The following is a 25804-nucleotide window of genomic DNA, read 5'->3' as shown; positions in this document are numbered from 1 at the left end:
GGTGATGTTCATAGGGCTGTTTCCCTGCCCTTCAGACTGCCAGCTGATGATTGGCTCACAGCGGCCCCAGAAACATCTAGCTGATTGGCTCCTCTGCAGAGCTGCCCACTGGGGGACTTCTTTGGCTCCGCCCACGCAACCCAGCCAATCGGCCTCAAGAGCAGGAGGATTGTGGGAGGTGGAGAGGCTGGTGTGGGGGTGAGAGGCTTGTGGGAAGCCGGTGGTGGCAGTTGGGCTCTGAGGGTTTTTTCCAAAGGAGCTGTTTTGTTTGGCATTTGTAGTTCTAAAAATAAAGTTAGTTTCTTTTGACAAGTGGCTCCTGAATTGTGCCCAGCCAGACTGCGGCAGATATATAGAAATGCCTTTGATTTATGCGTGTTGATTTAATATCCTGCCACTTTGCTGAATTCATTTATTAGTTCTAGTAGTTTCTTTGTAGACCCTTTTGGGTCTTCTAGGTATAGAATCATGTCATCTTAAAATAGTGATAATTTAAGTTCTTCTTTTCCTATTTTTATGCCTTTCATTTCTTTCATCTGTCTAATTGCTCTGGCCAGTGTTTCGAGAACTATATTGAATAGAAGTGATGACAGAGGGCATCCCTGTCTTGTTCCAGATTTTAGAGGGCATGCCTTCAATTTTTCTCCATTCAGAATGATGCTATCCTGAGGCTTAGCATAGATAGCTTTTACAATGTTGAGGTAAGTTCCTGTTATCCCTAGTTTTTCTAATGTTTTGAACATAAAGGGATGCTGTACTTTGTTGAATGTTTTTTCTGCATCTATTGAGATGATCATATGGTCTTATCTTTGAGTCTATTGATGTGGTGAATAACATTTACTGATTTCCGTATATTGAATCATCCTTGCCTCCAAGGGATGAATCCTAGTTGATCATGGTGCACAATTTTTTTGATGTGTTTTTGTATCCAATTCACCAGAATTTTATTGAGGATTTTTGCATCTAGGTTCATTAGAGATATTGATCTGTAGTTTTCTTTCTTTGAGGCATCTTTGTCTGGTTTAGGAATCAGGGTGATGTTGGCCTCATAGAATGAATTAGGAAGAGCTCCCTCTTTTTTTATTTCCTGAAATAACTTGAAAAGTATTGGTATAAATTCTTCTTTAAAGGTTTGTAAAACTCCACTGTATACCCATCCAGTCCTGGCTTTTCTTAGTTGGTAGTCTTTTGATAGCTTCTTCAATTTCATCCATTGATATTGGTCTGTTCAAATTGTGTGTATCCTCCTGACTCAGTCTGGGCAAATCATATGACTTAAGAAATTTATCGATGTCTTCACTATCTTCTTTTTTATTGAAATATAGGTTTTCAAAATGATTTCTAATTGTCTTCTATATTTCTGTAGCATCTGTTGTGATATTGCCTTTTTCATGCCGTATGTTAGTAATTTGAGTTCTCTCTCTTCTTCTCTTCGTTAGCATGGCTAAGGGTCTGTCGATCTTATTTATTTTTTTGAAGAACCAACTTTTAGTTTTGTCAGTTTTTTCAATAGTTTCTTTTGTTTCAATTTCTTTGTTTTCTGCTCTGATTTTAATTATTTCTTGCCTTCTGCTAAATTTGCTGTTGTTTTGCTCTTCGTTTTCTAGGGCTTTGAGATGAAGTGTGAGCTCATTTATTTGTTGGTTTTTTCTTTTTTTGAGGAATGACCTCCAGGTGATGAATTTCCCTCTTAAAACTGCTTTCATTGTGTCCCATAGATTCCAATATGTTGTGTCTATATTTTCATTTATTTCTAAGAATTTTTTTATGTTCTCCTTTATGTCTTCTGTAACTCATTGATCATTCAGTAACATATTGTTCATTTTCCATGTGATGTAGAATTTTTCCTTCCTTCTTTTATCATTGATTTCCAGTTTTATTCCATTATGATCAGATAAAATGCATGGTATTATCTCTACCCCTTTATATTTACGGAGGGTTGCCCTATGGTATAATATATGGTCTATTTTTGAGAAGGATCTATGTGCTGCTGAGAAAAAAGTATATTCACTTGATGATGGTTGATATATTCTATATATGTCAGTTAAGTCTAGGTTTTTGATTGTGATATTGAGTTCTATAGTTTCTTTATTCAACTTTTGTTTGGAAGATCTGTCCAATGGTGAGAGAGGTGTGTTGTTGTCACCCATAATTTTCGTGTTGTGATCTATTTGATTCTTGAACTTGAGGAAAGTTGTTTTATGAACATCGCAGCACCTTTATTTGGTGCATAAATATTGATAATTGTTATGTCTTGTTGGTGAATGGTTCCTTTTAACAGTATATAATCTCCTTCCTTATCCCTTTGATTAACTTAGTCTTGAAGTCGATTTTATTCGATATAAGGATGGCCACCTCTGCTGGCTTACAAGCACCGTGTGTGTGGTATATTTTTTCCCATCCTTTCACCTTCAGCCTGTGTATGTCTTTTCCAATTAGATTTGTCTCCTGGAGGCAGCATATTGTTGGATTTGTTTTTTTAATCCATGATACCAGCCTATGAGGCTCTATTGGAGAGTTTAAGCCATTAACATTTAGAGTTACTATTGATATATGCTTTGTACTTCCATCCATGTTTGATTATTTATCTTTTTTTAAAAATTTAGTTTGTTTCTCCATGATTAGCTTTCCCCCCACCCTCTGTCTTTACTGAGGTCCTTCCCACTGTTGGTTTTGTTTATTGTTTTTCATTTCTTTCTCATGTAGTGTTTTGCTCAAGATGCTTTGCAGTGCTCGTTTTCTGGCTGCAAATTCTTTTAACTTTTGTTTATCATGAAAGATCTTTATTTTATTGTCATACCTGAAGCTTAATATTGCTTGATACAGAATTCTTGGTTGGCATCCATTGGCTTTTAGTGTTTGAAATAAGTTGTTCCAGGATCTTCTTGCTTTCAGCGTCTGTGATGAAAAATGCGTTGTTAACCTTATTGGTCTAACCCTGAATGTAATCTGCCTCCTTTCTCTTGTAGCTTTTAATATTTTCTCTTTGTTCTGTATATTGGATATCTTCATAACAATGTGTCTTGGCGTTGGTCTACTCTGATTTTGTATGTTCGGTGTCCTGTATGCATCAACAATTTGTATATTCGTTTTCTTTATTATTTCTGGAAAGTTTTCTATAATTATTTCATTCAGCGAGTTTCTCACTCCCTTGGTTTGAACCTCTATACCTTCCTCTATCCTGATGACTCTTAAGTTTGTTATTTTATGTTATCCCATATCTCTTGGATGTTTTTCTCGTGATTTTTTTACCGGCCTTTCTGAGTTGGCTAGTCTCTTTTCAAGATGATACATTTTTTCTTCATTATCTGATGTTCTGCTTTCTATTTGCTCCACTCTGTTAGTGATACTCTCATTTGAGTTTTTATTTTGGTTTATAGTTTCCTTCATTTCTAGAATTATTGTTTTATTTTTTTCTAATCTCTATCTCCTGATAAAGATGCTTATTTCTTTTTTATCTGTTTATGTAATTCATTTTCAATGTGTTCTTTCACTGTTTGAATTTGCTGTCTCATATCCTCTTTCAGATTCCATTCCATCTGTCTAAGGTATTATTTGATTTCTTTATTTGTCCATTTTTCTGATGCCTCTAGGTCCTCCTGAATATTTAGGCTATCCTGCATTGTGTGTACTCCTTTTCTTTTTTCTTTTTCATGCTGCTCATGTTACTTCTTGTTCTGTTTGACTGCTGAGTTACTGTTTACTCCTATAAATTTATTTGATGCTTGGGAGGAAATGTATTAGAAGGGAAGGAAAGAAGTCACTAAAGAGAATGAGAGTAAGCAGGTAGAATTCAAGGAAGGGTGAATAAGGAAGTTGAAAAGAAATGAAAAGACAAAAGAAAAAAATAGAAAAGAAAATAAGAAAAAAATTTAAAAAGATAATTTAAAATTTTAAAAAAATTAAAAAAATGAAAATGAAAAATAAACTCAAATAAAAAAATTTTAATAAATGCAATCTTATATTTTTATTAACTTCTCTTTTAGTAGGTGGAGCTGTGCCCACCACGCCAAGTTTTTCCTCTCAATAGGCGGGAACCAATCACTGTGCAGAACCTCTTCTTCCCAGACTGGGCAGGTCTCCAATCCTGAGTGCCAAGGGCCTTCTCTTGTGTCTAGTCACTTCCCCACTTTTCCTCAAGCGAGGCCCCACTCACCGGTGACGCTTACCACAATACTGGCTGCACGCCAGGTCTGCTGTTCCCAGGAGTCCTATTTTCTTGAAAGACTGGGCACACTCTTTCTATTTGCCATTCCCTCAGACCCTAAGTTTGTGGAGCTTGGGGCTGAGAACCCTCAGAAAATTTTACTTGCCCTCCAGTAGCCATGCCCCCCTGGTAGCTGGTGCAAGAGCCCTCAGTTGTCAGCACTGGTGGGAACAGTAGCCAAGGGTTTCGCGCCTCGGGTCCCTCGCCACTCCTGATTCCCTTGGTCTGACGATTGTGCTCACAGGAGAGCTGGGAGGGGCCCTTAAGGTTTCCCTGCTGTGTGGAGAAGAAGGGCTAGGGGGTTACACACCTGTCGCCGACAGTTTCAATGAAGTGATCTCTTCCGCAGCATTCCGGTGATGTCAGTTCTCTGCCATGGTGGTATCCCATGCAAATGGCTACAGTTTGTTTTCTTTGCCAGGTGACCAATGCAAGTGTGGGTCTTGACTTGCTCTCGCAAGCCCTGTCTCAATCCTGTGGCCACTGCCTATGAAGGCTCGGTTGGTGTTAACCTCCACAGGTTCCAAAGGGCCGACCAGTTATTTCAGCGAGATCGTTTAGTGCTGAGTCACAGTTGTTTGCCTGGGAGATGCAGGCGAACGGAAGCTTGAATTCCATAGGACAATATTTTAAAATAACAGTTGTTGTTTAGCCATAAATGTACAAACCTTAATTTCTCTAAGATTACTTGTTCTAGAGGATTAAACCTTAATAGACATAATGTAATTAATATTTTTAGAAGTTTTTATCAATTTAACATATAAATAGATCAGTACATTATTATTTGTCATTAGGGAACAACCTTGAATAGTTTTGACTATTTGTGTTACATATGTAACCAACTTAGTTACATATAAACTTTTTAATATTTTTCTTTAATTTATAGACCTTTATATTACTTAATTAGACCCTTTTGTTTACTTAAATGTATTATAATTATACTTTACCACATAAAGACTTTTTACCTGGAAATGTTTTTTATTAAATATATTATTATATTTAGAACTTTTTAATAATTTTTAGCCCATTGATTTTTTTTGTTTGTAACTTGAAATAACCCTTATAAATTTTTGAATTTAGATAAATTAATTACTTTTAATAAGATGAAATACTTGTTACTTACAGTACTATAATTGAAATACAGTTGAAACATCTTGATTCTTTGAATGCAGAATTATACCTATTGGGACATTGTAACTCATAGTTACCTTGTTTTTATAATAACACAAAATAGTTTCAAATTTCTTTTTTACTTTACCAATTTATGAAAACACCAACATTGCTTAAATATTTTACCTTATGGAATTTAAGGAGTTAAGAGTACTTGATATTATATTTAACAGTTAGCATTCTAACTTTGTACCAATTAGATGTCTCTAACAAACACATCCATGATTAATTTTATATACGTTTAGATGAAATTTACATATCTTTTTTTTAAAAAACAAGGTATCTGACAAGTGCATTGAATAGTATTAGTAATTAATTTTCATTTTTTTCTCTGTCGAATAAAAATCCTAGAGACAATGGATATCAGACACTTTATAGACATTTACATTTTAACAGCTGTTTAACCATCTAAAAACAAAAATGTGCATTAGTAACTTTGAAGACATTTGTACATTTATTTATTTTTTCCAATTTAAATTGAACCTTTTAAATTATATAAACCAAAAGTATTTGGATTCATTTTTTAAAAATTTTAATTTATGAGCTCATATGTCAAGTTTTTGTACCAAGTATATGTAGACATGGAAATACATGTAGACAGACAGTACACCAGTGCACCTACACAAAACAAAAACAAAAACTTTGTAGCTTATTTTTAATAAACCTATTAGATTGAGAGTTAACTCTTGTAAATTGGTCTTAGAATAAAGCAGAGTTTAATCAGAAAAACATTAACCTAAGCATATTTGATCAAAATTATGAATTTAACAAATACAGAATTTTAAAAGTTTTCTAACCTTTTCCTGAGGTGGTTCTGTTCATGAAAACTGAAAAGAGTTGAAGGAACATAGACCAATGAAGGGGGCTTATTTTTTTTTTTTTTGGAGGACCTTCCCAAAGATGCATCTCCATTGATCTCCTTGGGAGAGTCCCCCAGGTTTGGGTCTCATTTTAAACTGATTTTTTTGGTTTCTTGGATAGTGGCCACCAACTTTTAGCCTGACATTGAAAAATATTTAGACAATTTTTTAAGAGTTGGAAGTTATTCATGCTTGCAAATACTGAGAGACAAAAGCCAAATTTCTAGACAAAATAATGATTTTTATTACATAATTTAGGAATAATAGTTTTATAAAGCACTTTAGTTTTAATCTGTCCTCTATAAGAACTGACATGATTTACTCAGTTGGCCACCTGGCCTAGTTCCTAAATGAAGACAATCTCTAATTTTTTTTTTACCTTAGCTTTTACTTTTGACAATTCTTTTAGTCCTGTTGGCAGCATTTTACATTTTAATACAAGCTGTAGTGAGCACAGATAAATCATTTTAATCATTTTATTCCCATTAGAAACCACCTGAGGTAGATATTAACACAGGACACAAAGGGAGCAAACAAAAACCAACCAACAGATAAAGTCCTAAAAAATGTTAAGAACACAAGTTAAAGGGGTCCAGGTAGAGATCTCTGTAGTGCTTCCTTGTCTCTGATATCGGTGGAGCGAAGGAGTCCTGTTGAAAGAAGAGCGGTTACGAGAACAAGAAAAGGGCCCATGCACAACACTCAGATAGACAAACAGGACAAACTGCCAGTGAACAGACACGGGACAAATGACAAACAGCAAGAAGACGCTGGAGAAATGACGAACAGCCAAACAGACACAGGACAGCAACAATAGCTGAGGTCACCCAGAGAGACCTCTAATGGGGCAGAGACCATGCAAACAGAACAAATGGCCAGTGAACTGACAATGGACAAATGACCAACAGCAGAAGACACTGGAGAAATGACAAACAGCAGAACAGACACAGGACAAGCAACAATCTCTGAGGTCACACAGGGAGACCTCTAATGGGGCAGAGACCATGTTTCACCCTGCCCCCAGACAGATGAGGCCCTGCAGGGAGGCCTCCAGTGGGACAGAGACTATGTCTCCTCCTGCCCCCAGACAGATGAGACCTCCCAGGGAGACCTCCAGTGGGCCCCAGATACAGACAGATTAGGTCACACAGGAAGACCTCCAGGGAGACAGTGATAACATCTCGTCCTGTCCCAGGGAAGGTGTAAGCAGCTGCATCCAATATGACCTTTTCCCTCAGAGAAGAGTGGACTCACCAGAACTTACAGCCAGCAGGAGGCTTTTCAGAGCATCCTAGGATGGATTGGAGTGAGGCTGTGGAGTGTCTCTCAGGAGCTCCCCTCTACTCTGCTGCTGAGGTCTAATGGCCCATCGTTGGATGCAAATTAACCGTGACGGTCAGGAAGAAATAAATCCAGGGCGAACCCCCAAATGTTATACTTAAAGCTTCATCCCAGGGTTTCATAAACTGACTTCCAGACCACTCACATATAATTGAATCAAGCCTTTATTGAGGCACACTAGTGGTGGCTGACCAGAACATAAAGCTGTTCCCCTAATCAGCCCCAAACAATTGCAAGGGCACTCCTTATAAGTCTGAAAACTGCAAAAGGGATGTTCAGGGAGTATAGCCAATGCAAGCAAGCCAGGTTACAGAAGCAGGATAGTGCAGTCACGCAGAGGGAAGCCTAACCAATCACAGTTAGCCCAGTCACCCCAGTTACAGAAACAGAGCCCTGTTACCCTAGTTACAGAAACAATACCCCATTAGGTGGTTCCATGTTCTTAAAAGTTTCTATAGCAAAAGGAAAAGAACATCTTGCCCCAGTCATGACTCTTCTACTTGGCATGGTTGTTTTACAAGATGAAGTCGTAAATCAAAATGGAGTCACATTTGCTCCTATTATCACATTCCCCACTGGTTTTAGTAGGTTTTATGTCAATCTTGCACATCATTTGGCTTAAGTCCAGGTGTTTTCTTTCTACTATCACACACTAAACATTTTTTTTAAATAAATAGAACTTGTTTAACAAACTTTTGCAACTGTAGAGACCTCCACATTTATGTAGACAAAATCTCTTTTTCTTTGGACTTAGAATTTTGTTCCAGTGGGATTAATGAAAAAAAGCCATCACTGTATCTGAGGATGAAGAATAGAAGAGAATAAGAACACTGCTGTCTCCAATCTTCACCAGTGGAAAACTCAAGGAGGTAATAAAATAGGAAGGCTTTTCATAGGAAACTTAAAGGCTTAATCTGGGTATGGGTAGAAAGTGAGAGAGATAGTAGTCCCTTTCAAACGGATAGTCCTCTGAATTTGAACTTCCTAAAAATATTCTTCTGTCATTATGTTTTAGAAGAGATATAGTGAGATTCATTATAAATGCCTCATACTTCTTCATCCTGGGAAAGCTATAGCGTCGGGGACTGAGTCTCCTTACTTAACTATGGGTGATCTTGTGTTTTGTGTGTAGATGTTCCCCATCATTAACCAGTATGGAGATGTGTTGGTGAAAAACATAAGACTGTAATCAGAGAAGGGAAAGTTTATCAATTTGAAAGAGGAAGTAAAAGGGCAGCTCTGGCATTCCAAGCTCAAGCAGGAGCCCCTCCAACTGCCTGCCACAGAACTGAATTTCAAATGTTGAGCTAGTGCAATGAGCAGACAAAGCAAGAGTTTGGAGTCACAACTCCAACTGTTCATCCAAGAAGATGCTGCTCCCAGAAGGAGACAGGGCAGCTGGGGGAGAAAGGATCTCTCCTGTATTTGCCAAGGTTTGTTTGGCTGCAAATATTTGTGACTTTGGATATACTAGAAGACAAGGTCAAGATCACCTTTCGTGAGTCCTCTAGGAAGACTTAGTTATTCCTCCCTTGTCCTGATGAAGCTCAGTTTGTATACAACTATCATTATTCACATTCTATTTGTGCTACTGTAGTGTGTCTGATTATGGATCTTATTCTGGTGTGGGTAAGCTTCTTGAGTTCAGAGGTGAGTCTAACTCACCTCACTGTACCCATCACTCCTGGAACAAGGGCAATACCTAATTTGAAACTCATAAAGGCCTCATAGTATGTGTGAAGGGATCATGGAGTCATCTGATAGTTTAGCAGATAACTGTGAGTGTGTGGCTCTCTGCTTGTCTTGCCTGGGTATGTGAACTTACTCCTAATTCTTGCTGCATGTGTAGTGGAAAGATTGGGAAGAGGCACTGGTTTTATCTTTTCATATTATATCTTTCTCTATTCAGCATTTTTGGGGCCTACAGCTTGAATGTGAGCACTGCTACATCATTTGGAGTGAACATCGATTCCCTCAACAACCCACAAGATCCCTTTGTAAAGAAAGTCAAGAAGCTCTTAAAATTTAATTTCTTTGACCCTTTGCTTCTCAATAAGTATGTGGAATACCATGTTATTTGTTCCCTTTCTTTACTTAAATAAGATCATAATTGATACATAATTAATAATCTTTTAATTACCCCACTTAATTATACAATTAAATTGTTTTTAGTACAAAGATATACTCATTCATCACTAGTGACCATTTGTCAACTCAGAAGCAGGCTACCATTTCATTATCAACTCTCTATTCCCTAAGCCTAAGCAACCATGGATCTATTTTCTGACTAAAGATTTGCTGATACTGTTAATTTAATTTTCTTTTTTTTCAAGAGATAGAGATAGATAGATAGAGAGAGAGAGAGAGAGAGAGAGAGAGAGAGAGAGAGAGGAGAGAGAGAGAGAATTTTTAAATATTTATGTTTTAATTTTCAGTGGACAACATCTTTATTTTATGTGGTACTGAGGATCAAATCCAGCACCCTCTGCATGCCAGGTGAGCACATTACCGCTTGAGCCACATCCCCAGCCCCTGTGAATTTTGTATTAATGAATCCTACAATATGTGGCTTTGTATGTCTGACTTTTTTCATTTATCATTGTACTTTCAAATTCTTCCATCCTGAAGCATGTGTGAGTACTTTATTTAAAAAAATATTTATTTATTTGTTCTAATGAATTATAGATGACAGCAGAATGCATTCCACTACATAAAACACAAAGGGAGCACAACTTTTCACTTCTGTACTTGTAGATGAAGTAGATTCACACCATTTGTGTCATCATACATGTTCCTAGGGTAATGATGTCAATCTTATTTCACCATCAATCCTACACCCATCTCCCCTCCATTTCCCTTGCCCTATCCAAAGTTCCTTCATTCCTCAGATGACCCCCCACCCACCCTGACTGGTTGAGCTCTTCTTTGTATGTAGGCTTTTGATGGTGTCTTCTATTTACTTGCTTGAAATTGATTTGTTTAACTTGTGTATATTAGCTTGATTCGATTGGGATAGATCATGTCTCTAGAAATTTGTCCATGTCTTTGTTATTTTCTATTTAATTGGAGTGTAAATTTTTAAATAGTTTTTAATTACCTTCTGTATTTCAGATGTATCCATCATGATATTTTCTTTTTATCACATATTTTAGTAATATAAGTTTTCTCTCTCTGTATTAGTGTGGCTAAGGGTTTATGAATTTTATTTATGTTTTCAAAAAACAAACTTTTTGTTTTGCCAATTTTTTCAATTGTTTCTGTTGTTTCAGTTTCATTGATTTCAGCTCTGATTTTAATTATTCCCTGTCTTCTACTACTTTTGGTGTTGATTGTTCTCTTTTGGGGGGCTTTGAGATGCAATTTTAGGTCCTTTATTTATTGACTTTTTCTTCTTTAAAAAAATGAACTCCATGTAATTAACTTTCCTCTTAGTACCATCTTTATAGTATTCCAGAGATTTCAATATGTTGTATCATTGGTCTCATTTACGTCTAAAAATTTTTTAATCTCCTCTCTGATGATTTCTGCTATCTCCTGCTCATTAAGTAGTATATTATTTAGTCTCCATGTGTTGGAGTAGCTTCTGTTTTTCATTTTATCAATAATCTCTAATTTCATTCCATTATAATCTTATGGCATTCAGGGTAGTATCTCTATTTGTACTTGCTAAGAGTTGCTTTGTGACATAATATATGGCCTATTTTAGAGAAGGATCCATGTGCTGCTGAGAAGAAAGTGTATTCACTCACTGATGGTGAAATATTTTCTGTGTGTCTGTTTTTTTTTATTTTATTCTTGTAATTTTGTATGTCTGTTAAGTCTAAGTTATTGATTGTATTATTTATTTTTATAGTTTCTTTATTTAGCTTTTTTTTGGAAGATCTATCTAGTGGTGAATGTGTTGTGTTAAAGTCACCCAGTATTATTGTATTGTGGTCTATTTTACTCTTGAAATTAAGAAGAGTTTGAAGAATGTAGATGGCCATTACATTTGTCCTTTTCTTGTTAGCCCATAATTCATTGTTTGGTGCTTAAGTATTTACAATTGTTATTTCTTGTTTATTTCATTCAATCTTGTTGATAAATGGTTTCTTTAAGCAGTATAAAATGTCCTTCTTTATTCCTTATGATTAACATTGTCTTGATGTCTACTTTATTTGATATGAGGATGGAAACCTGTGCTTATTTACACAGTCAATGTGAGTAGTATATTTATTCCCAACCTTTCACCTTCAGTTTGTGGTTGTCTTTTCCTATGAGATAAGTCTCTTGAAGCCAGCATATTGTTGGTTTTGTAAAAAATCCAATCTGCCAGTCTATGTCTTTTGATTGATGAGTTTAGGCCATTAACATTCAGGGTTATTATTGAAACATGGTTCATATTTCCAGTCATTTTGCTTAATTTTGGTTTTTAACTTGACTTGGTTTCTCCTTTGATTGTCTTTTCCTTTAGTGTACTTCCTCCCTTTGCTGATTTTCATGGTTGTTTTTCATTTTTGCTTTATGAAATATTTTGCTAAGGATGTATTTTGTAGTCCAGGCTTTCTAGTTTTAAATTCTTTCAATTTTTGTTTATTATGGAAGGTTTTCACTTTATCATGAAATCTAAAGCTTAATTTTGCTGGATGTAAGATTCTTCATTGGCATCCATTTTCTTTCAGAGTTTGGTATATATTGTTCCTGGACCCTCTAGCTTTGAAGGTCTGGGTTTAGAAATCTGCAGATATTCTAATTGATTTCCTCCTATATGTAACCTGATTCCTTTCTCTTGTGGCTTTTAAATTTCTTTCCTTATTCTGTATGTTAGGCATTTTCATTGTTATGTGCCTTGGTGTAGAATCTGTCATGATTTTGAACACTTGATGTCCTGTAAGCCTTTTGTATTTGATTGTCCAATTCATTATTCAGGTTTGGAAAAGTTACTGATATTATTTTATTGAATAAACTGTTCATTCCTTTGTTTTGGAACTCTATGCCTTCTTCTATCTCAATAATTTTTACATTTGGCCTTTTCATAATTCATGAATGTTCTGCTCATGGTTTCTTACAATCTTCACTGTGTGGTCAACTTTACTTTCAAAATTATATATTTTGTCTTTATTGTCTGAGGTCCTATCTTTAAAGTGATCTAGTCTGTTGGTGATGATTTCTATGGAGTTTTTAATTTGCTTTATTGTTTCCTTCATTTCAATGATTTCTTTTCCTTTTTTTAGAATCTCTATTGCTTTATGAAGTAATCTTTTGTTTCCTGTATTTGGCTGTGTAGCTCTTTATTGAAATGACCTTTTGTTGCCTGTGTTTGCTTTCTTATATCATCCTTTAATTCACAGAACATTTTAATTACATACTTCCTGAACTTCTCTTGGACATATCTTCTGCTATGCTGGCCATTGGTTCTAGTAATGTATCTTGGTTTCTTTGGGGCACTTTCTTCCCTTGTTTTTTCACATTGTTTTTGTGTCTTTTCCTTTAGCAGTGTATATCTAAGGTATTACAGTTTATATGAATAGACTTATAGTGTCCCTGCAGAATTCCATGACCTCTCCTTTAAGGAGGAGATCAATATTAACATATCCCAATGCAAAATAAAATTCAGGCTTAATTAAACCAAAGAGCTTCTATTGAGATGTTTACAGTTTTGTCACAACAGACAGAAATGGTGAGTTTGATTATTATTAACAATGTAAACAGTAGGTTGCAAAAGGACCTATAGTTAATAATGGTGGGCAAAGAGAGAATGGGGGGGTGGGTTTAGGATGAGATGTTAAGGAAGTAGGAGGTGAGGATATAGAGTTATTAGATCTTAGGAAGCATAAAAGAGGAATCAAAAGATGTTAGCTAGTAGCAGGAGAAAAGAGAGAAAGAGACTGGGGAGATAGATAAGTGGGAGAGAGAGAGAGAGAGAGAGAGAGAGAGAGAGAGAAGAATAACAAATTATTTTGTTGAGTTTTTGCATCCATAATTATAAGATATATTAGTTTGTAGTTCTTCTGTGTTATCTTTGTGTTAAGTCTTAGGATTAGGTTAACACGGGCATTTTAGGATCTTTTACAAGTGTTCACTATATTCTATACTTAGAAAATACTAGGTATTTCTATGAATGTTTGTAAAGAGGTAAAGAATTGGTATTAGTTCTTTTAATGTTTGGTAGAATTGTCCTTGGAACATCTGGACCTGAGCTTCACTTTGTAGAAAAGTTTCTAATTTCTAATTTAGTCTCATCACAGGATGTATGTCAATATATATTTTGTATTACTTTATGAGTTAGTTTCTGTTGTTTGTGTCTTTTTAGAAATTTTTCTATTTCATTTATGTAATTTGTATAATTGTTATAATAATCTGATTGTTACAAAATCTTTATAATTCTTTCTATGTTTATAATGTCAGTATTTCCCCAGTTTTCATTTTGAATGCTACTAACTGTAGCCTTTCTATTTCTGGGTCAGTGTAGCTATTATTTTGTGAATTTTTTTTTTTTAAAGAATTGCATTTCTTTTTTTGTTGTTTTTTATTTTATTTATTTATTTTTATTGGTTGTTCAAAACATTACAGAATCCATGACATATCATCTTTTATACATTTGATTCAAGTGGGTTGTGAACACCCATTTTTACCCCAAATACAAGTTGCAGAATCACATCGGTTACATATCCACATTTTTCCATAATGCCCTATTAGTGACTGTTGTATTCTTTTTTTCATGATTTATTATGTAAAGTTTGATCATTCATTTGTGATATTTGTTTTTATTTAATAGATAAGAATTTCCCTCTGAGCAATGATGGCTTTTTCTCCATTTTATAAGTTTCATATATTATGCCTCCTTTTTTCCTTTCAATACTTTATCTATTTCACTCTATTTCTTCTTTCATTCAGTGTTTATTCAGGAATATATTGATCAATTTGCTCATACTATGAGTTTCCCAATTTTCTTTCTAATAATGCCTTCTGGATTCCTCCTGTGGTGCTCAAGGAACACATGTTCTGTTGGTCCCATCCTGACTGCTCTTTCTTGAAGAGCATGATTAACTGGAGCCTCAGACTAAAGCCTAGGTTTATCCAAAGACACTCTATTACAGTACATGAAGGGGAAAGTGGTCAGAGTTTTCATCTTGCTCCTTTGGTCACTCCACAGAGGCAGAAGGGGCCACTGATCTCACTGGTTTGGTGGTGGCCGTATATATGACATCCTCTTGCTCCACCAGTGGCCTGGAGCCCAATCAGTGGTCCTATCACGAACAGTTTCTCTTTAGGAACCCTTGTGACTTCCACTTTTCTGATAGGTAGAAAAGATGTAATTGCTCCAGGTAAACTTTACATTTTTCTCTGAAGTGTTCTTTGTTTTTTCTTTCCCCTAGAGTAATATTTCCATTCCTTACTCAAATTTATGAGGCAATGAATATCTCTCTGTTTCCAAAAAATCACAATTTTTTTAAAGAAAGCTATAAAGAGAATGAAAGAAAGTCGCCTTCAAGAGAAACAACAGGTAAAATCCGGTGGTGGTTACAGAGGAGGTTCATTTTTGATAATTTATATGCCTGTGGGTGTAAGACTTCCATACTTCTTTGTATATTTTTAAAAGGTAGATGAAGAACTCTTGGTTGAGAATAGTAGAGGGTTCTCATTTGGGAAGAATAAAGAATTTAGTATCTGGTAATTGAGATACAAGAATGAATCAGGGAGGGAACTAAATTAGAGTAAGATGTATTCCATGCTTTTATAATTATGTCAAAATAGACTCTACTCTCATATAACTAAAAAGAACTAATAAAAAAGACTTAAATAAAGAAAATTATATATTCCAAATACTGAAAAAATAATGAATCAGAGAGAAAGCACTTAAAATTAAATAATGGGCATGGAATTTAGTTTGTCAAGGCATAAATATTGCTGATAGAAAAAGCCCAAAATCTCTAAAAAAAAAAAAAAAAGGAGTCCTTATACATTGTTGGCTAGAATGCAAATTAGGGTAGCCTTTATGGAAAACTGTAAGGAGGACCCTCAGAAATCAAATGCAGACCCACTGTATAATCCAGCAATCTCACTACTAGGTGTATAACCACGGGAAATGAAATCAGTATGTCAAAGAGACATCTGCACTCCCATGTTTATTGCAGCACTATGTTAAAATTGTTCTTATTAATTGAGCCTAATAGATTTTGAAAACATCCACCAGCAGGAAATGATAAATGCAATTAAAGATGTTTCTAAACTGACATAAACATCAAATAGCATATACATATATCAAAATAATCAGGTACCTTGTTAATATGTGTATAGCTTAATGTTCTTATATATCATTTGAAATTATTTTTTTAAATAGAGGAAAAATGTTTTATCATATCCCTTCTCTTCAATAGATAAAATTTCAACATAAACATTTTCCTGGTGCTATAATTTCATCAAATTTTATATGGTCAAGAATCATTGCATTTCCAAACCTCTCACTTTACAAAGTCTCCACAGAAGGCATCCTCAGGGTAGCTGGCACTGTCTGGACCCTCATAGAGCAGGCATGGGGTTTTTTTAGGTGAAGGTTTTGCCTCATGTACAAAGACCAGCACAAGGATGTGGGCAGGCCAGGGAGCCAGGATGGGCCCTCCAGGTGTCAGTCAGTACAACGTTCATACCTTCAAGCATGGTGGAATCTTCCAAGATGCTTGCCCAAAATCTGATGATGAGTTCTAAAAATATCAGGAGATTAATCTATGGCATCTTTGATGAAGAATTAAGGTAGTAAAACAAAATATTGAAGTCCAGGACTTCTCCCTAAGCAAACAAATGTAACAGGAGACAAAGCCAGCCACTCTCTGGCCATGAGGCTATGTTCAGAATCTACAGGAGCTCACAAGTAGGGAGAGCAAAGGCCAGTAGCTATTGGACACCACAGCCAGTTTTCACTCAGGGAAACATCCTACTCTTCAGTTTGTATATGGATGTTTTTCTTCACTGATGACTTAGGAAACTCCAGCTGGACTTCTGTACTTAAAGAAGTCATGGTCTCAGAAGGGAAGATTACTTCTGCACTATTAATTTATTTCTGACTTCATAATTGATCTTTTATCTTTGAAATCTCTATGTTTCTAGCATCGGGTGGATTTTCTTCAGCTTATAATAAATTCGCAGAATTCCAAAGATGTGGAGTCTCATAAAGGTAAACAAGGTTGCTACCTCATCTACTGATGGAAAAACTCAGAGGGAAGAATTGTTCTGGAAATGTGCAGGAGATTTTCCAGGAAGAAAAGCGTTTCTACCTAGTTGCAGAAAGTGCATGCTTGGATATCATATACAGTAGCCTGAGGAACTTTCTAGAGAAGCACACCTAGAGCCATGTTCAAATGTTGAAGCTGATATAAACTATTTCTTTCACTAGCATGGTAATTTTTATTCAACTTCTTTTCTTACTATTTTTATTTTGATGCTCAATTCCCCCATATTTGTCCATTGGATTCCTTTCATGTAGGCTCCTGAGTCCTCTATTATTCTTGTCATCTTTTTAATGGTTGTTTTAAAGGTAGCTTCTGTTTATTTTATCCATAGCAATATTGAACTGAAAACATAGAGGTTTTCCATGTAGTCAGGAATACACTGCTTCACTCCTAATATCCACCACCAGAGAGTTATATTTATCACAGTCCAGGAACCTATATTGAGACACGTCTACCATTCACAGTTCATAGATTTCCTTAGGGTTTGCTCTTGGTCTTGTACATTCTATGACATGTATCCACATTATAGTAGCATACAGTGTATTCTATGCCCTTATCATTTATTTTCTAAGTATTTTCTTCCTTTCTGATTTAAGATATTCTAGGTTTCTGCTCTGTTTCTCGTGACAGCTTTGTTTTTTGTTTTTGTTTTCACAATTAATGGAATTTAGAAATCAAAATTTGTCATCATCTTGTGGATTTTTGCTTTTAGATACTCTCAGTAGAAAACATTATTAACATGAAATACTTCTACATGCAACAGAGGAAAGAAATATTTCTGTATCTACTCATATCCAGGATATAAACTATTTTTCTCTCTCATTCAAAATTTTTTTTTCTAATTTATTGCTTATTTCTGTAATACTCAAATACTCCCATTGCAGTTCTGTTTTTTTCTTGTCTTTCTTTTTTTAAATTCATTTTTATTTATTTATTTTTCTTTTTTATATTGTTGGTTGTTCAAAACATTACATAGTTCTTGACATATCATATTTCACACTTTGATTCAAGTGGGTTATGAACTCAAATTTTTACCTTATATACAGATTGCAGAATCACACCAGTTACATTTCCATTGATTTAAATATTGCCATACTCATGTCTGTTGTATTCTGCTGCCTTCCTATCCTCTACTATCCCTCCTCCCCTCCCCTCCCCTCCCCACTTCTCTCTCTACCCCACTTCTCTCATTCCTCTCCCTTGTATTATTTATCCCTTTCCCCTCACTTCCTCTTGTATATAATTTTGTAAACCCCTTTGGGTCTCCTTCCATTTCCATGCAATTTCCCTTCTCTCTCCCTTTCCCTCCCACCTCTAATCCCTGTTTAATGCTAGTCTTCTTTTCATGCTCTTCTTCCCTACTCTGTTCTTACTTACTCTCCTTATATCAAAGAAGACATTTGGCATTTGTTTTTTAGGGATTGGCTAGCTTCACTTAGCATAATCTGCTCTAATGCCTTCCATTTCCCTCCAAATTCTATGATTTTGTTATTTTTTAATGCAGAGTAATACTCCATTGTGTATAAATGCCACATTTTTTTATCCATTCATCTATTGAAGGGCATCTAGGTTGTTTCCACAGTCTTGCTATTGTGAATTGTGCTGCTATGAACATTGATGTAGCTGTGTCCCTGTAGCATGCTCTTTTTTAGGTCTCTAGGGAAAAGACCCAGAAGGGGAATAGCTGGGTCAAATGGTGGTTCCATCCCCAGCTTTCCAAGAAATCTCCATACTGCTTTCCAAATTGGCTGCACTAATTTGCAGTCCCACCAAAAATATACAAGTGTACCCTTTTCCCCACATCTTCACCAGTACTTGTTGTTTGACTTCCTAATGCCTGCCAATCTTACTGGAGTGAGATGGTATCTTAGGGTGATTTTGATTTGCATTTCTCTGACTGCTAGAGATAGTGAGCATTTTTTCATGTACTTGTTGATTGATTGTATGTCCTCCTCTGAGAAGTGTTTGTTCAGGTCCTTGGCCCATTTGTTGATTGGGTTATTTGTTGTCTTATTGTCTAATTTTTTGAATTCTTTGTATACTCTGGATATTAGGGCTCTATCTGAAGTGTGAAGAGTAAAGATTTGTTCACAGGATGTAGGCTCCCTATTTACCTCTCTCATTGTTTCTTTTGCTGAGAAAAAAACTTTTTATTTTGAGTAAGTCCCATTTGTTGATTCTAGATATTAATGCTTGTGCTATGGGTGTCCTATTGAGGAATTCGGAGCCCGACCCCACCGTATGTAGGTCATAGCAAACTTTTTCTTCTATCAGATGCCGTGTCTCTGATTTGATATCAAGTTCCTTGATCCATTTTGAGTTAACTTTTGTGCATGGCGAGATAAAAAGATTCAGTTTCATTTTGTTCCATATGCATTTCCAGTTTTCCCAGCACCATTTGTTGAAGATGCTATCCTTCCTCCATTGCATGATTTTAGCCCCTTTATCAAATATAAGAAAGTTGTAGTTTTGTGGGTTGGTTTCTGTGTCCTCTATTCTGTACCATTGGTCCACCCGCCTGTTTTGGTACCAGTACCATGCTGTTTTTGTCACTATTGCTCTTTAATATAGTTTGAAATCTGGTATAGTTTGAATCTATACCGCCTGATTCACACTTCCTGCTTACCTATCTTTGGTGGTGCTGAGAATGGCACAGTTAGTAGCCAAGTCCAAGAGTGGTATAGACCTCAGAAAAACTGGATTAAAAAAAGTTTTCCTTTGTCTCCCATATCAGATAGACAAGGAAATGAAAAACCACTCTGAGAATGCCTCTGAATTGCTTTTCCATGGTCCTGCCTAGTGATCTGTGGGTTTTAATGGGATTTCTCTTCATCTAAACTTCTGATGTTGTGATTTGCTGGATTTACCTAAGTTGTGTTTTCTCTTCCATTAGCCCTGTCTGATCTGGAGCTTGTGGCTCAATCAATTATCTTCATTTTTGCTGGCTATGAGACCATTAGCAGTGCTTGTTCCTTTATTTTCTATGAACTGGCCAACCATCCTGATGCACAGACCAAACTGCAGCCGGAGATTGATGTGGCTTTGCCCAATAAGGTTAGAAGATGGTACCTGGAGAGGGAGGAGAGAGGTGGAGATTCAACAAGACTCCCTCCTCGTCACTTTCTAGGAGGCTTTGGCCAAAATATATACACTGATTCTTTTCACCAGCTCTATTTGGAAAGGATCTGAAGAGACAAATGAGGGAGAAAACAGTATTTTGGGGAAAATTCTATTGCCAAAACTACAAGAAATTTTTAAAAGAGTGTAGTTTCAGTTGTATCCATTACCAGTTACTCTGATGACACCTAGGAAGTGTAAGCATGTGTCACTCAAGTGTCCAGATCATTGGCTCTGCTGATCTGTGGCATGAGCTCCTGCCTGGCTGTCTGCTGAGTGAGCCTAGTCTTGGTGGGCAGGCCAGCTCTGCTCTGCTCCACACAACTTCACACTCTAGTCATGTATTAGAGAGAAGCATCCAGGGGATGAGTCAGGTTTTCGGACTCCTGAGACAAACTCTTTACTTCTACCTTGTATCCTCTCCAATGTCATACCAGGCATTAGCCACATGTTGTGCCTGCTGTCCTCTGCTTAAACAGGAAGTCTATTGAGTCTATTGAATATGAAGACACCTGGTCTCTGGGGCTGACATGGCTGGTTTGGCAGTGAAGTGGGCACAAAGCCTCTTCTTCAGAGCTCACAATAAAGCCCTGAAGAACAACCAGGAGACTGGTCCAGCATCAAGGGGTGGGGGTGAGAGTGACTTTCTATCCTCCTTAGAGTGTCCTATGAAACTGAAATTGTTTGACATGGTGCCATCGAATCTTAGCCTTCTTTTGGTGGTACTGGGATGGAAGTTACCAGTTTCTCCCAACATTTTTTAAATGATGTAGTGTTATCTCTAAGTTATATATATATTCAAAGCAGAATTATTCAAGAAAAAACTGATATATAATGGGTTATTTCCTCTTTTCTATTTCCTTTAAATAGGCATGTGACTTTTTTAGAGAAAGGTAACAGTGACTTTCACATATTTTGCCTGAGTGTAATTGTCATATTCTATTAGTTACTTTTCCTCACATGAGGAAAAATTGTACATGATGATGCTGAGGATATTATACACTGAATTTGGGATTGTTCCATAGGCCTCTTATGTTCATAACTACTCTGCACTTCTCAATGAGCCATGGACATGATTGTCAAATGGACATTATTGTTATTACAATGCTTAGTCAATTGTAATCAATACTCTTCTTCACCATTCTGTTATTCTTCGGACCTCCTAACACTTTAATATAACTATGTAGATTGAGTTTACAGTTAGTTCCAAACATGAATTTTCAAAAATCTCTTTTTTTTTCTCTTCAGGCATCTGCTACCTATGATACCGTGTTACAGATGGAGTACTTGGACATGGTGGTGAATGAAACTCTCAGGTTGTACCCAATTGCTGGCAGACTTGAGAGGGTCTGTAAGAAAGATGTTGAATCAATGGAGTGTCCATTAGGAAGGGGACAGTGGTGATGATATCAAGCTTTGTTCTTCATCGAAACCCACAGCACTGGCCAGAGCCTGAGGAGTTCTGCCCTGAAAGGTACAGGGCCTCTGGGAAAGGGAACCACCCTGGGCTAGGGTTGTCCAAGCATGTCTTTGTATTTCTTATCATAGATGACAAATAAGTAGCTATGTAATTATTTTCATATATTTCTTTGTATTTTAAGCAGTTTTATTGTTATAAATATAACACTTTCTTGCAAAATGATATGAATTTGTGTCAAGGAACAAAATGAATGCTATGTCCATTCACTATCCTAAATTCTTTAAAAAAAATTTAAATTGCGTTTTTAAAAATAAATGACAATGAAATGCATTAAAATTTTTAGTACACATATGTAACACAATTTCTTATATCTCTGTTTGTATATAAAGTAATTTGCACCAATTTATGTTTTCATATCTGTACTGTAGATAATGATGTCCATCACATTTCACCATCCTTGCTAATCCCCTGCCTCCTCCCTTCCCCTTCCACCCCTCTGCCCTATCTAGAGTTTGTTTATTCCTCCCATGCTACCCCTCCCTACCCCACTATGAGTCAGCCTCCTTATATCAGAGAAAACATTCAGCATTTGTTTTTTTGGAGTTAGCTAAGTTCACTTAGCATTATCTTCTCCAGCACCATCCATTTACCTGAAAATGCCTTGATTTTATTCTCTTTTAATACTGAGTAAAATTCCATTGTGTATATATGCCACATTTTTTAATCCATTCATCTACTGAAGGGCATCCAGGTTGGCTCCACAATTTATCTATTGTGAATTGTGCTGCTATAAACATTGATGTGGCTGTGTCCCTGTAGCATGTTTATACCTTTTAGGTATAAACCAAGGAGAGGGATATCTTGGTCAAATAGTGATTCCATTCCCAGATTTACAAGGAATCTCCATTCTGCTTTCCATATTGGATGCACCAATTTACAGTCCCACCAGCAATGTATGAGTGTACTTTTTCGCCTACATCCTTGCCAACAGTTATAATGGCATCATAATAGTTGCCATTCTGACTGGAGTGAGATGATATCTTAGAGTAGTTTTGATTTGCATTTCTCTAATTGCTAGAGATGATGAGCATTTTTTCATATATTTGTTGATTGATTGTATATCCTCTTCTGAGAAGTGTCTGTTAAGGTTCTTGGCCCATTTATTGATTGGATTATTTGGGTTTTTTTGGTGCTTCACTTTTGAGTTCTTTATATACCCTAGAGATTGATGTTCTATCTAATGTGTGAGGGGTAAAAATTTGCTCCCAAGGTGTAGTCTCTTTATTCACCTCACAAATTGTTTCTTTTGCTGAGAAGAAACTTTTTAGCTTGTTAAATTCTTTAAATAATCATGAATTAATAATATGATCATGTTCTCATAAACATATTTCTAGGCATATGTAGATATTTTTGCTAAACTAGATTGTATCATATTTGATTTTTGCTAGCACCTGATAATATATACATTGAACCTCTGAATGTATGATTTTTTTTTGCAAGGTACCAGGAGTTGAACTCGTGGGTGGTCCACCACTGAGCCACATCTGTAGCCCTATTTTGTATTTTATTACAGGCAGGGTTTCGCTGAGATGTTTAGGACCTCACTAAATTGGTGAAGCTGGCTTTTAACTTGGGATCCTGCTGTCTCCACCTCTCAAGATGCTGGGATTACAGGTGTGTGCCATGCTCAGCGTGTATGTATGGTTTTTGCATCTATACTTTCAACTAACTTATAAATGTTTTTTCTTGTCAGTTTTCTCTAAACAGTGTAATACAATAAGTATTTATGTAGCATTTAAATATTATTAGTTATTATAAGCAATCCAGAGATGATTTAAAATATATTTCAGGATATGCATAGGTTATACAAGTATGTTCCCATTATTTTTATAAGAGACTTGATCACCCAGGATTTTTGTTTATTCCTATGCTAAAACTAATTATCCTCAGATATGGCACCATGACTCTGTTTGTGTATATGCATGTGCGTGCATGTGTGTGTGTGTGTCTGTGTTTATGTGTTTTCAAATTTTATATCATGTGCCATAACTGACATAATCACTATCTCATTTCATTGTATGTATTCACTCTCATACTTTTTATATTTTATGTGTGTTTTGTTTTCTTTAATGTCTCAATTTACCATGATTTCCTTTGAAACAGCATTTATCTCATCTCAAAAAGACTGAAAGGTCCTGTAGGCTAAGGAGAAGAAATGTGGAAAACTATATAGGCTAAGGAAGAGAAAGGTAGAAAAACTCCATAGCTTAATAATTCTCAGAGCAAAACCACAGCTGTATTTCAATGACAAGCCCATGAAATCATTTTTTACACTATTGTTTGGGGGTGTCTAAGGCACAAACTGAAACAAGTAACTGTTGTGGTTTTAATATTTCTTTGACTTCTCATCTATTGTGGAACCAGGTTCAGTAAGAATAACAAGGACAGCATCAATCCTTACATTCACATGCCCTTTGGAAATGGACCCCGAAACTGCATTAACATGAGGTTTGCTCTCATGAATATAAAACTTACTCTTGTCAAAGTAATGCAGACCTTTTTCTTCCAAACTTGTAAGGAAACACAGGTCAGTACCTTTTCATATACATAATGTTTTATTTGAAGATGTTTTTCGAAATAGAGGGGCTGAGTCACAGAAAAATATATGTTCATTCATTATTTAATTCTTAGATCTATAGTTCAGTGAGTTTCTTTTACACCATCTTTGAGATTTAGAGTTCTTCACCATGGGGGCTCCAAATCTATGGCTTTATGAAGACCAAAGTGTAAAAAACATATGGGCTCAATGAAGATTAGTGTGACATGTGTATGTATGAACTGTGAACTTAAGCACAGTGTAGATTCAGCTCCATGTCTCCTGGAGAGACCCTGTGCATAGTCATGAGGTGTGGTGACCACAGGGTTCTGATTTTTGAGGAAAGTTCTCCTCACCAGAACTTACAAAACCTGCCTATCTCAGGCCTTGTACAGTATAAATGTTTATGAAATAATTTTTCAGATAAATGAATAATTTTACTATCCAATCATGACACACCTTAGAGAATGATTAGGACAAATTCAAAGTACATGATACTAAAAATAGTTTTTTTGTTTCTGGAGCATCACTGGGCTTAATGTATCTTCTCTACTTTGCTGCTTCGGTTCCTGGTGTTTCATTCATTGCTTCTCCATGTGCTTGTCTATACATTACAGATTCCCCTGAAATTAACTAATCAAGGACTTCTTCAAACTGAAAAGTCCATTATTTTAAAGGCTGTGTGCAGAGATGGGTCAATAAGTGGAGCCTGAACTTTCCTAAGGATTTTTGCATTGTTGTCCTCAGAGCCTGGGACCCAGAACATCAGAGAACAAAAATTTATTTTGTGAAGAAAACTCAAAATAAAGATAAACTCTATATTCCTCAATTGATAAATGATAAGAGATGCTGGACCTTTGCTGAGCTTGCTAGGGTCTGTGCAAAGTATTATGTATTTTCTGATGGAAAGGAGGTACTCACTTCAGTTCTGGATGTGAAGACTCACCCTTTCTGGGTATAATGGGCTCTCTCCTCTCACTGCCAGTTAGTCCTGGCAGCTCCTCCTGAGCTCTAATTAGAGAATCAACAATTATCACCAAATATTTCAATAATTTTTAATTAGAATGAGGGTGGTTGTGGTGGCTTTTGTAGTGACATTGATATATGATGTGTTCTTTGAAATATGTTGGGATAAATTTTATAATGAGAAAGTCAATAAACATATCCTTATAGATGTTTATCTGAAGCATTTATGTTTATTTAAGGGGATATATAGTACTGAATCAGTGAGAATAAAAATTCAGTCTTGTGATCACCACAATCAGTGAATACATGGAGCTTTTTCAGAAATTCAAATTAAATAGTAAGATAGAGTTAATCCACTGTGAATTTACCCATTGCTTGAAAAGAATATTCATAGTGGCCTTGTGTCATTTTTGAAGCACAAAATTTGTAACACTCTACTGAGGTAGGTATTACTATATCTCTAGCTTAGCTTTCATACTCCAATCCTATCTCTATTGTTGATTCTGGAAAGCAAGAAACAAATTTGTAGTCCATCTGCAACTCCTAAGTTTATAACAAGCAGAAGGATCATTGAATTAGAAAGTGGTTGATAGTCAATTGTTTCTATAGCACTGCTCCTCAGATTCAACTGGTATCAGGAGCTACACAAGATTTTTCCATCTTATGTCCTGTCCCTTCTCTTCCTTCCCTTTACTTCCCCATACCTTCTTGAATAATTCACTCCTAATGCCATTAGATGTGGTTCAGCAATGTGAGGGCACACTTTGTGATAGAGGAGTGAATAATGGTGGCTTCAAGTTAGATATGAGATACAATTGGGAAGGTATCCTCAGAAGGGACAGCCTGGCCTTTGTATGGAAGCCCAAGGAACCTAAGATGGGCTCCACAGAGAGAGGTAGCCTATCATAAACACTCATT

At 36.0% G+C, this 25804-nt stretch overlaps 1 pseudogene; it reads left to right on the top strand.

Annotated features, from left to right (window-relative positions):
• The first annotated feature begins 4635 nt into the window (after window positions 1-4635).
• LOC144364795 (cytochrome P450 3A9-like) lies at window positions 4636-25094 on the top strand (annotated as a pseudogene).
• Window positions 25095-25804: the final 710 nt, after the last annotated feature.

This window comes from Ictidomys tridecemlineatus, unplaced genomic scaffold, assembly GCF_052094955.1.
Source record: "Ictidomys tridecemlineatus isolate mIctTri1 unplaced genomic scaffold, mIctTri1.hap1 Scaffold_769, whole genome shotgun sequence".
NCBI lineage: Eukaryota > Metazoa > Chordata > Mammalia > Rodentia > Sciuridae > Ictidomys > Ictidomys tridecemlineatus.
Note: the sequence above shows the minus strand (reverse complement) of the source record. Positions and strands in the feature narration are given on the sequence as shown.